This window comes from Lagenorhynchus albirostris, chromosome 2 (genome assembly GCF_949774975.1).
Source record: "Lagenorhynchus albirostris chromosome 2, mLagAlb1.1, whole genome shotgun sequence".
Classification (NCBI taxonomy): Eukaryota; Metazoa; Chordata; class Mammalia; order Artiodactyla; family Delphinidae; genus Lagenorhynchus; species Lagenorhynchus albirostris.
The window spans coordinates 160,141,942-160,157,752 of NC_083096.1; the positions used below are offsets into that span (position 1 = coordinate 160,141,942).

The following is a 15,811-nucleotide window of genomic DNA, read 5'->3' on the forward strand; positions in this document are numbered from 1 at the left end:
GCCTCAACTGGGGAGACTCAGTGGCTGGGGACTGGAATCATTTGGAGGCTCCTCCACTCACATGTCTGGCTCCTGGCCTTGGATGGCTGAAGGCTGGGCTTAACTGGGAATGCCACCTGGAGGGCTTATATGTGACTCGGGCTTCTCACAGCATGACAGTTGGGTTCTGAGAGGGAACATCTCAAGAACCAGTGTCTAGAGAGAGCCAGGTGGAAACTGCTACAAGGTGGAGCCTCAGAAGTCACGTGTTGTCATTTCCCTCGTACTCTATCGGTCAAAGCAGTCACAAGGGTAGGTGACATAGACCCCACCTTTCCATAGGAAGACTTTTCAAACAATTTGCAGCCAATTTCTTTAGTAATAGTTTGAGATAAAATTCACATGTCATACAATTCACTCATTTAAAGTATAAAATTCATTGGCTTTGAGTATATGTTCAACCCATCACCACAACCAATTTTAGAACATTTTCATCACTGCAAAAATAAACCCTATATCCTTCAGTTTTCACTTTACCCAATATTCCCACCCCTCTACCCAGCCCCTGGCAACCACTAATCTACTTCCTGTCTCAGTGGATTTGCTTTTTCTGGACATTTCACATAAGTGGAATCACATATGTTCTGTTTTGCGACTTACATCTTTTACTTAGCATAATGTTTTCAAGGTTCATCTGTGTTGCAGTATGTATCAGAACTTCATTTCTTTTTATGACCAAATGATATTTCATTATATGTATATACCATATTTTGTTTATCCATTTATCAGCTGATGGACATTTAGTTCGTTTCTACGTTTGACTCTTATGCATAATACTGCCATGAACATTCACTTATGAGTTTTGTGGCCAATTTTTTAAACCATCACAGACCCACAGACAGGACATCCACGGGTGGACCCTAAACAGGATCTTGACATGTCTTAGCTTTATGACCTTCAGCAAGTCACCCAACATCTGTGACCTTCACCTGAAAAATACAACGATAAAATACCCCTGGACCGGTGAGGATGAGTGAGCACAAGGATGTAAAGTGACTATTAAAATGACAATCTGAGGGATGCTATGTAAGGAATCCTATGGGTTGCCCATCCAACTGCACTCCCTTCCTTGGTGACAGAACCTTGATTTTCGTCAGGTATCAAAGCAACCATCTGCCTCATGAGTCTGGACCCCTCCTGCCATAGCAGACAAATCATGATCAGTCTAAGCCAATCACAATAATTCATTGTCCTTCCCTGTAAATGGTTTTGGAATGGCCTAGTGATGCAGTCCTGGTCAATGAAACAGGAAAGAGGCCTGCTGGGAGTCCTGCAGAAGATGAGTTTCTTAGCCCTTAAAAAGAGATGGAGAAGAAGAAACTATCCCTCTTTAGCAAGATATTTTCATGTCTTCTTGTGAAACTGTAGCAACCAGCCTGCTGAGTGTGATCAAATGTGAAAATGGAAAGCAAATTGATGTCAGTCTTGAACTGACACAGGAGAAGGCTGGCCTCTGGATGACTTCTTGTGTAAGATAATAAATATCCTTTTTCTTTAAGGTCACTTTAGCTAGGTTTCCTGTAACATGCAACTGAAAAAATCCATACTTAAACACCTATCAGTTTCAATCCCTCTGTCTATCTATCTCTCCCATCTACTTCCAGAGAGGATTAGTCTTATCTTATAATAAAAGACACATGGAAAAATCAGAACAAGGGTAAACAAGCAATGAAGGGAGACTTCTGTTTCTGACATCATGGCATACTAAATATCCTTAATGACCCTCCTGATTTTAAAAAAACTGGAGCTATTTTAAATATATTTTTAAACCAATCAGTTACCTTTGTCAGCTTATATTTAAGTCAAGGGAGACAAAAAATAATAAATAAAGTATATAATCTATCAGAAGGTAATAATATATAGAGAAAATAGTTCAGGGAAGAAAGATCAGGAATAAGTGGATTACAGTTTTAAATAGGATGTTCAAGGTAGGCCTCATTGAAATGGTGATATTTGAGAAAAGACTTGAAAGTGATAAGGGCAATAGCCATATGAATATCTAATGGAAGAATGACTCAAGTAGAGGAAACAGCCAATGCAAAGAACCTGTGGTGTGAACATGTCTGGAATATACAAGGAATAACAAAGAAGCCAGTATGACTGGAACTAAATAAGTACAGGGGAGAGTAGAAGATGAGGTCATAGTAGTAATGGATATAGAATTCTAGATTGGCAGTTTTTTCCTTCAGCAGTTTGAGATTCTCATTCATTTCACTGTCTTCCAGCTTCCATAGTTTCTGTGTAGAAGTCTGCTATAAGTCTTATTGCATATTCTTTGAAGATAAAATTTTTTTTCCTCTGGCTGTTTTTAACATTCTCTCTTTGCCTTTAGTTTTCAGAAGTTTTGCTATTATGTGTCTGAATTCAGTTTTCTTTGTATTAATTCTGTCTAGAGTTCATAGTGCTTCATGCATCCTATGACTTGATGTCTTTCTTTGGTTTTGGGAATTCTCAACCATCATTTCTTTGAATATTGCATCTGACCTATTTTCTCTTTCCTTTCATGAGATTTTAATTACACATAACTTAGACATTTTCACTGTGTTTCATATGTCTCTTACATTCTTTTCTGTATTTTTTCATCCTTTAGCCTCTCCTTACTTTAGTCTGGATGTTTTCTTTTTGCCTATTTCTAGCCCACTAATTCTCACTTCAGTTGTATCTAATCTTCTGTCAAACCCATCTGTTGAGTTCTCAATTTCAATTTTTATATTGTTAAGTTATAGAATTTATTTTTAATAATTTTCCATTTCTCTGCTGAATATATCTTTTCATTTAATTTGTTGATCGTATTAATCACTGTTATTGAAAAGTCTGATAATGCTAATAACTGGGTCTCCTGTGGGTCTCTTTCTAATATACATTTTTTTCTCTTGATTTTGTTGGTCAATTCATATCTCTTTGTATGTTTGGAAACTTTTTATTAAAATTGGCATCATGTATAAAAAATGTAGAGATAATTTGAAGCTCTGGCTCATGTTACCTTTCTCAAGAAAGAATATACTTTCAATTTTGACAAGTAGTAGAGGCAGATCACCTTAATGCAATCAGAGATTGAGCTTACCCAAAGCTGGTCTACAGTGCTTATGATGGCTAGTCTATTTCTGATTCACTCAAAATTACATGAAAAATGCCATGAAGGAGGTAAACTGAATGATAGAGAGCAATTTGGGATTGGAGTGAGAGGTAGATGTTTCCTTAGCTAGGGTGCTCAAGGAAGGCCTCTGTGAGAGGTGATACTGAGGCCCAACCTGGATGATGAGAAGGAAACAGCCACGTGAAGATGTAGGTCCTTCCAGATGGAGTGAGAAGCAAATGCAAGTTCCCTGAGATAGAAATGAATTTGGCAGCTTTGTGAAATAGAAAGAAGACAGGATGACATTACAAGGTAGATAAGTGTCAGATATTAGCAGCCCTGGCAAAGAGTGTGGATTTCATTCCAAGTGCAATGGGAAATTATTGAAGAGTTTTACACAAGGGAGTGACATGATCATTCATGCTTTTGAAAGATTACCCTGGCTGCTGTTTATGAGGGAACAAGAACTGAAGCAGAGAGACCATTGTTAAGACTATTTGCAGTGACCCAAGTGACAGATGATGGTGGCCTGGACTAGGGTGGCAGTGCAAATAAAGAGAAATAGATGGACTTGAGATATATGTTGGAGGTAGGATTGACAGGGCTTGTTGCTGGGTTAGGTATGGGGTGGGAGGACAAGGGCTAGGGTGGATGGTGGTACCATATACCAAGATGGGGAAGTACAGGGAAGGCATAGGTTTGGGGGATAAAAGTCAAGAGTTCCATTTTGAAGCCATTTACATGCTATACAAGTGGCATTAAGTTGATGTCTTTTGGTTGCAAGTATCAAACTGGTTTAAGCAAAAATAGGAAATCGTTGGCTGACCCTCTTGGGAAATATACCCTCATGAACAGCTGGATCCAGACAGTGTCATCACCACACACACACACTTTCTATCTTTCTATTCCTTCCTCCTCCTCCTTCTCTCCCTTTTCCTCCCCCTCCTTTTGAGGGATGATTTAAGCTTTGAGTGACTGCAGCCATGCCCCTCTCACTGAGGAAACTGTCCACAGCAGGAGAAAATGCAGCCATCCCACCGCCTGTGCTCCTACCTCTGTATTCTACTGTCTGATCACTCACACGGTGTGAGATCACTTACCTATCTGTTCATCCCTCTAGGAACAAACGAGACACCCCTCAAGGGTAAGCACCACCTTCTATTCCCTCTGAACCCCTAGGTTAGTAAAATTAAAAGTGAATCGGCTTTGGAGTCAGACACCTGGACGCCACAAGGCTCTGACGTTTAGTAGCTGTATGGCCTTGGACAAGTCACTTAACCTCTCTGAGGCTTATTTTTCCTCATCTAATGATTAAAAACGTATAATTCGATAGGTTATGAGGATTAAATAAGATCTTGAAGAGAAATGCCTGGTACAGTTCAGGTACTCTGTGGTTTGATAAATGAGGACATAGCAAAGGCTGTAGCACCCACCCTGGGTTTGATTTTAGAGAAATGGGTGGGGAGATGTGAAGCTGGATTGGAGCCTGGCAGCAGGGGATGGAAGCCAGCTAGGGGCAGCAGGCAGGGATGCCTGATGCTCACTGCACAGCTTGCTTGGTCAGCCCCACCCCAAACCTGGCCTCAGGCCAAGCCTGCCTGGTGGGGACACTCTCCAGGGTCCCCACCCTAAGCCAGGACAAGCCCTGGCTTGTACCCCACTCCTCTGCCTGCAGCTGGGGTTTGCTAAAGCCACATGCGTTCCTGAGGCATTGATAGGATTCTGGAAGCCACGCCCACCACCCACTGCCTACCTCAGGCTGGAGAGGAGAGGAGCACAGGCCTTCCCCCTCCACATAGCAGGGGCTGCCGGCCAGGACCCCCCTCCACATGCACACGCCCCTGCCCCTTCCTCCCAGAACCACAGACAGTGCAGCTTTAAGGAGCCCCAAAGAGCCTCCAGCACCCTTCTTCAGATGACCCTGGCCCTGCCAATCTTGTGGGGGCCCTTACCACAGTCCCCAGGTAGCACCAACCAGCTTCATCCTTTCCTCTGCGCCAAGTCCACATATTTTAAAAACATGCTCAAAATCCTTTGGCTTTAGGGAAACCGTGCCTAGTGTGACCTAATGGTGGACAAACGTACCCATCACCCTCTGGGCATCTCCACCTTGATGATAGCTCCGAGGACTCTGCGTGCCTGGGACCCAGGTGGGAACCCACTGATCTTGATGGGTGCAGGACACAGTCCAGCCATCACTGTGGAGGGTGGTGGGGAAAGAGGAGAGGAGTTCTTTGCCTCTGGGGTCAAACAGAGGGCTGTGCCCTAACTCCCTGACTCTGCACTTGTGACCTGGGGCAAATGGTTTAACCTCTCTGAGCTCCGGTGACCTCATCTGTAAAATGGAGATTGACAATAAGGTAAGCAAGGATTAAATAAAATAACGTTTGGAAAGAGTTTAAGGAGGCTGGGCACATAGTAAGCAATCTATAAATGATGCTATTGCCATCGTCATTAATAGAAACAAAGGAATAAGAGTCTGTAATTCCTGTCTCAGCCGTGGGACCAGGCTGGAGATTGAAGAGACCCCCTCTAACCCTGCCACTGTTGTAGAGTCCCAGCACCTCATTGCCTCTTACCTGCCCACCTCTCCTCCCCCAGAAGCCTGCCGCTTAGGGGCCTGGGTCCAGCCCTCTCCAGCTCACTGCCTTCTCTGCCTAATGACTCTGATGATTCATCCCAGCTCCAGGCCACAGTTGTTCCCATCAGAAACCCATTTTTCTGGTTTCCCCTCCTGAGTCGGGGGCCCCTTGGGCCCTGCCTTGTTCCTAGCATAAGGGAGTGGTACGGGACCCTGGGTCAAATAAAGGTCTCCCTCTTGTCCCTCTCCCCACACCTGGGACCTAGAGGGAGCTGGGAGAGCAAGGGGAGGGGAGAGACGGGAAAGGAAGCAAGGAAGGAGATGATTCCCTCCCTTGGCCTGAATTAGATCTAGAACAGGGATGAACCCAGATTTTGCAGGCCTGAGGGGTCGGGAGGTAAGGCAGGGAGGAGGGGAGAGGCTAGAGCCATGATTTCCCACTGCTTGAGGGGGTGGTCCTGGAAGTCTCTCTAGCACCTCAAACTCAGCACAATGCAAGCCGAACTCTCCTCCTCTATGACCAAACCGCACCTCCCCCAGCCGTCGCTGCAGTCCCTCAGGTAGAACACCTGGGAGCCACCACCCCACCCCTCCTCTGGCCAGCGCATCTCACGGGTTGCCAGGCGCTGACCTTTTCTGCCTCTCTCTCACTGGTCCCTCCCGCCCACAAGTCTCCCCACTGCCCTGGGGTGGGTCCTCATTAGCTCTCCCCCTCCTCACTGGTCTCTTCTCCTGCAGTCTGTCTCCACACAGCCAGCCCACGAGGCATCTTCCTTAGACACAGAACTGATCAAACATGGGGCAGGCTTGGGAAGAAGCAGGAGGCAGTGATTCCCTTTGTTCAGCCAGAGAGTGAATGGGCCCGGCGTGGGGGTGGGGGGAGGTGGGGGGAGTGGGCTGGGTGGGCTGGGCTGTAATCTCCCAGCACCTATGCGTGCCAGACTACAACATTCCTCTGTTCGCTGTTCCTTCACCACACCCTGGGAAGGTGGATATCACTGGACCCATTTTACAGATGAGGAAACCGAGGTAGGGAGGTCGCAAAGTCTGCACCCAACCTACAGCTGGGAGGTGACAGAGATGGATTTGGAACTCCAGTCTTTACAGCCTGATTCCCTTCAGTGTTCACAGCTGTCTCCAGAGACTGAGGGGAAATAATCTGTGTTGGGGGGCCCTTAAGAGTCAGTGGACCAAGAAGCTCTCTGGAAGGGTCTTCGTGGTGTGTGAGAGCGTGTGTGTGTGTGTGTGTGTGTGTGTGTGTGTGTGTGTGTGTGTGTGTGTGTGTGTGTGTGTGTGTGTGTGTGTGTGTGTGTGTGTGTGCGCGCGCGCGCGCACATGCGCGCAGACTGGAAGTGAATCTTGCCCACTGCTGCCCTCCGCTGACCAGAGGCAGAATTGCTCCAGTCTCTTGGGAATCTGACTGCAGGGGACCATGTTGCCCAACTCTAGGGACCCTGAAAAACCAGGTGGTCTGAGGTTAAATCCCTAATATATAAAGAGCTCTTAAAAAACAATAAGAGACAAACCCAACAGAAAAATGGATAAAGGACATAAACAGGCCATTTCACAAAAGAAACCATCCAACTAGTTAATAAGCAGATGATCAACTTCACTAATAACCCAAGGCATGAAAATAAAAACAATGAAGTGACATGTTCACCTATTAGATTAGAAATAGATAATGCCTTCTTTTAAAAAAGGTTTTTGACCAAGGCAAGCCTCGTATGTAAGTTCAATTGCTTACGAAAACTGCCACCTACCAAAAAAAGATGGGTGTTGAGAAATGGGCACTCATATTGTTGGGAGAAGAGAGAACTGGTACTAATTTTTGGAGGATAGATGAGCAATATACGTAAAAAACTTTAATGTTCACATTTTGGACCCAACAATTCCACATCTGAATATTTCTCCTAAAAATGCAAAAGGGCATATGTTTAAAGATGTTCATTGTAGTAGCGTTCATGGTCCATTCGTTGACAGAGAAAAATAGGGATTCACAAAAACTAAAGAGGTGACTACGGTTTGCCCATGTTCCGGCTGATCACATTTATGCATTTGCATAAATATAATGGTATATTTGTATGTGAGTATGTAATCAACATTTTTAAAAACTTTAATAACAATATTTTTTACATAGATTCCAAGACATATTATTAAATGAAAAAAATTAGATTTTTTAGATTAGATTGCAGCATAGTTAAAATATCAATACTATGAGCTCATTTACACATAGTTATGTGTGTGGGTATTTAAAGTGTGTATGTGTGTGTGTGTGTGTGTGTGTGTGTGTGTGTGTGTGTGAACAGAGGGAATTGTCTGGAAGATTGCTGTCAAGATCTTAATGGTGACTACCTTTGTGTAATAGAATTGCACTTGAATTTTACTTTCTCCTTTATACTTCTCTTATGGCTTAAATTTTAAACAATGAACCCATGTCATTGTTATAATGAAAAGAGTAATGCTATTTTCATTTTAGGAAAGGAAGAAATCAGAGGGTCTTCCTTCTCCAAGAGGTAGAACCCAGTGGTGGGATTGGGTATGACCCTACTAGGAGGGCATGCTACTGGGCTGGGACATTAAGGAGAGACAGAACCGGGGCCAGATCTGCTGGCCCATTGTGAAGGTCAAAGGAGGGCCTGCTGGTCTAACACCCTCACTTTGAGGCAGGAGTTGATCGATTAGGTGGTGTTCAGAGAGGGCAAGGGACTTGGCCGAGGTTAGACAGTGAGCCAGTGCTGACTCAGACACCAGAATGCAGGCCTTCAGACTCAAGGCCAGGACTCTTTGCTGGCTGTGCTCACTTCATAAGGCAGATCTGGAGGTCAGAAGTTAGGTCACTTTTTTTCTGGCCACACCACATGGCTTGTGAGATCTTAGTTCCCTGACAAGGGATTGAACCCAGGACACAGCAGTGAAAGCGCTGAGTCCTAACCACTGGACCGCCAGGGAATTCCCAGAAGTTAGGTCACTTTTAAACAGCATGTTTCCACAGATATGGTGCTGCCACTGATTTGCTGGGAGAACAATCCTCTTCAACGTAGTCTCATCTGTGAGCCTGGAAGTCACAGCTCCCTGGAGACATCTTTGTACCGAAAGGCCTGTCACTGATGGTGACCAGGAAGCTGAGTTGTAGGGGAATGAGAAATGACCTCTTCCCTCTGTCCCCATGGTCTCCCCTCAACTGTCCTCACCACCCTCCCTGCCTCCAGTACTGCCACGATAGTTCATTCTCTATACCGCCCTCAAGGGATGCATCAAAAACACCCCTCCAACCAGAGTCACCTCTGATTGGAAAATCTTTCTGTGGTCCCTCACTGCCCTCATTCAAGGCCCTCAGTGAGTGGCCCCAAACCATGTTTGCAGCCTCCTGCCCATCCCCTCCAGCCCTCCCCCAGGGTCACAGCCTATGTGCTGACTCTAGAATTTTTTTTTTTTTTTTAGTCCCTCTAGCATGTCTTTTTACCTCCCTGTGCATTTGCTATGCAACCCTCTCTATGTATTATAATATTTCTGCTCATTCTTTAAAACACCATCTTAAATAAATGTCCTCCTTTCCAGGAAGCCTTCCTGGACTCCCACAAGAATTTTTAAGGAAGTGCATTAAACTATTCCTACCTCCTTTCCTGTGACTTCAGTCACTTCCTGCTTTTTCTTTACTTCATTTTTCTTATTTCACATCTTCTTTTGAACTGATTTTTCAAAAATCCCCTTTCTTTGTTCTCTCCGCTAGCATGGAAGTGAAGTATACATAATGCACACTTAAAATTGAGAGTTGAGTAAAAATCCCTTGCCTTCTACCAACCAATACAAAATCAGATGTTTTCAATCCATTTTATAATTATTATCATTATTGCTCATTTAGATTCACTAACATGTTTGCCAATTTCTTTGTTCATCATCACCTCTTGCTTCCCACACTTTTCTTCTGGGATTCTTTTTAACAGCTTTATCGAAGTATAAGTGGCATGTAATAAACCGCTCATGTTTAAAGTGAGCAATTTGGGGCTTCCTTGGTGACGCAGTGGTTAAGAATCCGCCTGCCGATGCAGGGGACATGGGTTCGAGCCCTGGTCCCGGAAGATCCTACGTGCTGCGGAGCAACTAAGCCCCTGCGCCACAACTACTGAGCCTGTGCTCTAGATCCCACGTGCCACAGCTACTGAAGTCCGCGCGTCTAGAGCCCAAGCTCCGCAACAAGAGAAGCCACCACAATGAGAAGCCCACGCACCACAACGAAGAGTAGCTCCCACTAGTCGCAACTAGAGAAAGCCCGCGCGCAGCAACAAAGACCCAATACAGCCAAAAATAAATAAATTTATATAAAAAAAATTAAAGTGAGCAACTTTGATAAGTTTTGACATATATACACCTGTGAAATCATCACCACTGTACAGATAATGAACATCACCCCAAAAGTTTCCCTGTGCCTCTTTGTAATTTCTCCCTCCTTCCCTCCACTCCCTGCCCCACCCCATCCTCAGGAAAGCACTGACCTGCTTTCTGTCACTATAGATTAGTTTCATTTTCTAGAATTTTATTTGAGTGGAATCATAACAGTAAGTACTCTTTGTCTATCTTCCTTCACTCAGCATAGTTATTCTGAGATTCAGCTGTGTTGCTGCATATATAAATAGCTTCTTCTTTTTATTGCTGAGTAGTATTCCATTGTAGAGATATACTACATTTTGTTTATCCATTTACCTGTTGATTTGGGACTTTTGAGTTATTTCCAATTTGGGATATTATAAATAAAGCAGCAATGAACATGTGTGTACAAATCCTTATGCAACGATGGTTTTATTTCTCTTAAGTACCTTGGAGTGGAATGGCTGAGTTACGTCGTAGGTGTATGTTTAACTTTTTAAGAAACTGCTAAACTGTTTTCCAAAATAGTTGTACATTTGACAATTTCCCCAGCAGCATAAGAAAGGTTTACTTGCTCCACATCCTCACCAGCACTCTGAATGGCCTTAGATGTTACAATAGGTGCACTATAGTATCTTACTGTGGTTTTAATTTGCATTTTAATGACGACTAACGATGTCGAACATCTTTTTACATGCTTGCTGGCCAACCACGTGTATTCTTTGGTGAAGTGTCTGTGCAAATCTTTTACCCATTTGGTGGGGAGCTATGGGGTTTTTTAAATTATTATTGAGTTTTCAGAGTTCTTTATATTCTGGATAAAAGTTCTTTATTAGGGGCTTCCCTGGTGGCGCAGTGGTTGAGAGTCCGCCTGCCGATGCAGGGGACACGGGTTCGAGCCCCGGTCCGGGAAGATCCCACATGCCGCGGAGTGGCTGGGCCCATGAGCCATGGCCGCTGAGCCTGCGCGTCCAGAGCCTGTGCTCCGCAACGGGAGAGGCCACAATGGTGAGAGGCCCGCGTACCGCAAAAAAAAAAAAAAAAGTCCTTTATTAGATATGTGATTTACAGATACTTTCTCCCAGTCTGTGGCTTGTCTTTTCATTATTGTAACAGTGTATTTCAAAGAACAGATTTTTCTTAATGTTGATGAAATCCAATTTATCCATTTTTTCTTGTGTGTTATATCCAATCTTTAAAAATTTCAGTATTGTATACAAGAAATCATTGCCTAATCCAAGACACACAAAATATTTCTTCTATGTTTTCTTCTAGAAGTTTTATAGTTTTATGTCTTACATTTAAGTCTGTGATTCATTTTGAGTCTTATTTTTGTTCTTGTTTTTTGCCTATGGACATCCAGTTGTTCTAGTATTATTTCTTGAAAAGATAATCCTTTCTCAACTGAATTGCCTTCATATCTTTTCAAAAACCAATTGTCTAAGTGTGGCTCTATTTCTGGAATCTCTATTCTGTCCCACTGATCTATTTGTCTCTCTTGAAACCAATACCACACTGTCTAGTTTACTGTAGCTTTATAGTAAATCCTCCAACATTCCTCTTCTTTTTCAAAGTTGTTTTTGCTAGTTTATGTCCTCTGTATTTTTATATAAACTTCAGAATTAGCTTGTCAATTTCTACACACACACACACACACACACACACACACACACACACACACAACCTGCTAGGGTTTTCATTAGGATTGTGTTGAGTCTATAGATGAATTTTGGGTGAATTGACATTTAACAATATTGAGTCCTGTAATCTAAGACCATGACATAACTTCCCATTTATTTAGGTCTTCTTTAATTCCTCTTAGCAATGCATTGCAGCATTCAGTGTATAGGTCTTACGCATCTTTTGTCAGATTCATCTCCAAGTATTTCATATATTTTATTATATTGTAAATAATGTTTTAAGTTTTAATTTCTGATTATTTGTTGCTAATAAACAGAAATAAAATGGATCTTTCATATTAACCTTGTGTCAAACCTTACTAAACTCAGTTGTTTTTTCCAGTAGCACTGGCAAGAATCTCTAGTATAATGTTCAATAAAAGTGATGCGTGCAAACATCTCTACTTTGATTCTGATCTTAAGGGAAAGAATTCAATCTTTTACCATGAAGTATGATAGAAATTGTAGGTTTTTCATAAATGCCCTTTATCAAGTTGAGGAACTACTATTTCTAGAGCATTGAGAGTTTTAATCAAGAATGGATGTTGGGGGAAGAGGCGGCGACGGGGCGGGCTCGTGCCCGGGAGTCCATGTGGGCCCGGCGCGGCACGGAGCAGCGCCGTGTCACCAAGGCGGAGCTGCAGCAGCTCCGGGTGCGGGAGGCGGTGGACTCTATGGTGAAGGGTCTGGAGAGAGAGAATATCCGGAAGATGCAGGGTCTCATGTTCCGGTGCAGCGCCGGCTGTTGTGAGGACAGCCAGGCGTCCATGTAGCAAGTGCACCAGTGCATTGAGCGCTGCCATGCCCCTCTGGCTCAAGCCCAGGCCCTGGTGACCAGCGAGTTGGAGAAGTTCCAGGACCGCCTGGCCCGGTGCACTATGCATTGCAACGACAAAGCCAAAGATTCAGTTGATGCGGGGAGTAAAGAGCTTCAGGTGAAGCGGCAGCTGGAGAGTTGCGTGACCACGTGTGTAGATGACCACATGAACCTCATCCCAACCATGACCAAGAAGATGAAGGAGTCTCTTTCATCCATTGGGAAATAGATGTCTGCTATTGGCCATCAGGGCTGAAGGCAGGAGTCTATTTAAAAAGAGAAATGGGGATTTGGGTTTTCTAAGGAAAGTTTATGAATGAGGAAATTAAGGACGGCAGCAAGTTTAAGCCCTATATCACTTGCCTCTGGACACTGGTTCCTTTGTGTTTGAATCCTAGAAAGTGAAAAAAACTGGTGCTAAACTTTGGGTCAGAGATAGCACAGGAGAGTTTTTATGAGCCTGAATTTCACGTGGCAAGTGCTTTTCCTGGCAACAGGGAGCCTCCCTTGTACCAAACCAGAGCCCTCCAAGGTACCAGATTCTCTTAGTACACAGATACCAACAGGCTGGCAGGTTCATCTGACCTGCTTATGAGCTGGTGGAGTGTGAGGAGAGGTGTTTCTGTTTGTTGCCAACCTCCTGTTTACCAGAGGGATCACTACAACGTTTCCCACAAACTGGAAATAAAACAAAATCCATGAGGTCACTAATTTAGAAGGGGAAAGGGGGCCTCTGGGGATTTGTTTTGCGTGGTTTTGTTTTACATACAAGGGCATGAAGTTACTTTTAAGATGTAGAGTTGGGAGAGGTAGTTTGGATAAAAACTTTGAAAGGGTCCTTGCAGATACTCATTTCTGGCCGTCAGGCTGTGGAGGTGCATTTCTTAAAATTCTCACACATGATATCTTTCAGCCTGGAAACCCTGCAAAAATATACGAAGCACTATCACACTGGTAGGGGAAGCAAACCTTCCCTCTGACTGGCAGCCATGATGAGCCCTGAGACTGTCGGCAGCACAGTCAGCGAGTGACAAGACAATCTTGCAGTGACACTCACCCTTGAAGGGAAAGGGCATTTTGATTGTGCTATATGCCAGTATTCAAGAATGAACAGTGAAAGAGGAATTGTTAGCTGCTTAATTAAGAGACTTATGAAGTACTGGCTTTGGAAAAATTTGGTTTTCATAAAACAAAATAGAATGAAAGCCTAAACCCAGTATTGCTTACTTTGCCCCCGTGATAACAGAGCTCTGTTGAAACAATCCCTTGGCAACACGAAGGTCAAAGGAGAAAAAGTAAGCAACTCAGGGGCAAGCTGTGACTCCTTTAGAGCAAAAAACAGGACAGCCCTCCGTTACCAAATACCACTTCTGCGACCTGCATTGTTCTGCCCCAGTTCTGACACCTTATCGTTTTATTAAGGACCTTGTGTTTTTACCAACTTATTACTTGAAATGATAATATAGCCTGTCTGTTTGCTGTTTCAAGACTGTGATATATTTTCCTAGTGGTTTGGTTTTAAAAATACATAAGACTTAATTTTTCTTCAAAGAAAAAAAAAGAATGGATGTTGGCTTTTGTAAAATGTTTTTTTTCCTGCATGTTAAGATGATCACAAGGCTTTTCTTTCTCAGTCTGTTAATATGATGAATTATGTTGATTACACTGCTGGGATGTATTATTCTTTTGACCATCATGTAGTATCCTGTTTATATATTGTTGAATTCAATTTGCTGGCCTCATAAAATGAATCGGGAAGTATTCCCTCCTCTTCAGTATTATGGAAGATTTTGTGTAGAATTTGTATTATTTCTTCTTTATATGTTTGGAAGAATCCCTCAATGAAGCCATTTGGATCTGGAGTTTTCTTTGTGGAAAGGTTTTTAACTACAAATTCCATTTATTTAAAACTTGTAGAGTTGTTCAGATTATCTATTACTTCTTGAATGGACTTTGGTAGTTTACATCTTTCAAAGAATTTGTCCACTTTATCTAAGTTATCAAACTTAGATTGGCAGAGTTTTCTTTCAGTACCTTACATGTCTTTGAAGATCTGTTGCCTTTTAGCTTGCATTGTTTCCAAATACAAAACTGGCTGTCATTATTCTTCTTCCTCTGCATGCAGTGCGTCTTCTTACTCTGGCGGCTATTAAGATTTTCTCTTTATCGCTTGTCTTAAGCAGTTTGATAGGATGTGTCTTGGTGTATTTTTCTTTACGGTTCTTATGTTTGTGTTTTATTGAGTTTCTTGGATCTGTGAGTTTATAGTTTTCATCAGATTTGGAAACTTTTCAGACATTTCTTCAAATTGTTTTCTGTCCCTCCTCCTCTCTTTTCCCTCCTAATGTACATATCTTAGGCTGCTTTAAAGTTATCCCACAGCTTATTGATGCTCATTTCATTTGTTACAGTCCTTTTTTTTTCTTTCTATGTTTTATTTTGGTTAGTTTCTATAGCTATGTCTTTAAGTTCACAAATCTTTCCTTCTGCAACATCAAAACTGTCATTAATCCCATTCAGTGTATTTTTCAACCCAAACTTCGTAATTTTCATCTCTAGAAACGTTTTTTTCTTCCAGTTTTATCGAGATATAATTGACATATAGTACTCATCTCTTGAAATTCGATTTGGGTCTTTTTTATAACTTCCATGACTCTACTTAACATGCTTAATCTTTCTCCTAGCTTCTTGAACATAGGGGATTCAGTTATAGTAGGTGTTTTAATGTCTTTGTCTCTTATTTCTATCATGTGTCGTTTCTGGGTGGTTTTGTTTTTGTTTTTTTTGGCCTCACCGCATGGCTTGTGGGATCTTAGCTCCCCAACCAGAGATCAAACCTGCAACGCCTGCACTGAAAGTGTGGAGTCTTAACCACTGGACCACCAGGGAAGTCCTTCTGGGTGGTTTTGGTTGATTTTTCTCTTCCTTATAAGTAGTATTTCCCTGTTTATTTACACGCCTGGTACTTTATTATTGGATGTCAGACATTGTGAATTTTACCTTGTTGGATGCTGAATAATTTTTGTATTCCTATAAATATTCTTTAGCTTTGCTCTGGATATGGTTAAGTTACTTGGGACTAATTTGACTCTTTCAAAAGTCTTGCTTTTAAACTTGTTTGACAGGACCAGAGTAACATTTAGTCTAGAGATAATTTTCCCCACTACTGAGGCAAAACCCTTTTGACTATGCTACTCAGTGATATTTTCCACTCTAGCTGGTGGGAATGGCACAATTCCTGGCTATATGTGAAC

At 42.7% G+C, this 15,811-nt stretch overlaps 1 pseudogene; it reads left to right on the plus strand.

Annotated features, from left to right (window-relative positions):
* Nucleotides 1–12,330: 12,330 nt before the first annotated feature.
* LOC132515572 (protein FAM136A-like) lies at nt 12,331–12,786 on the plus strand (annotated as a pseudogene).
* Nucleotides 12,787–15,811: the final 3,025 nt, after the last annotated feature.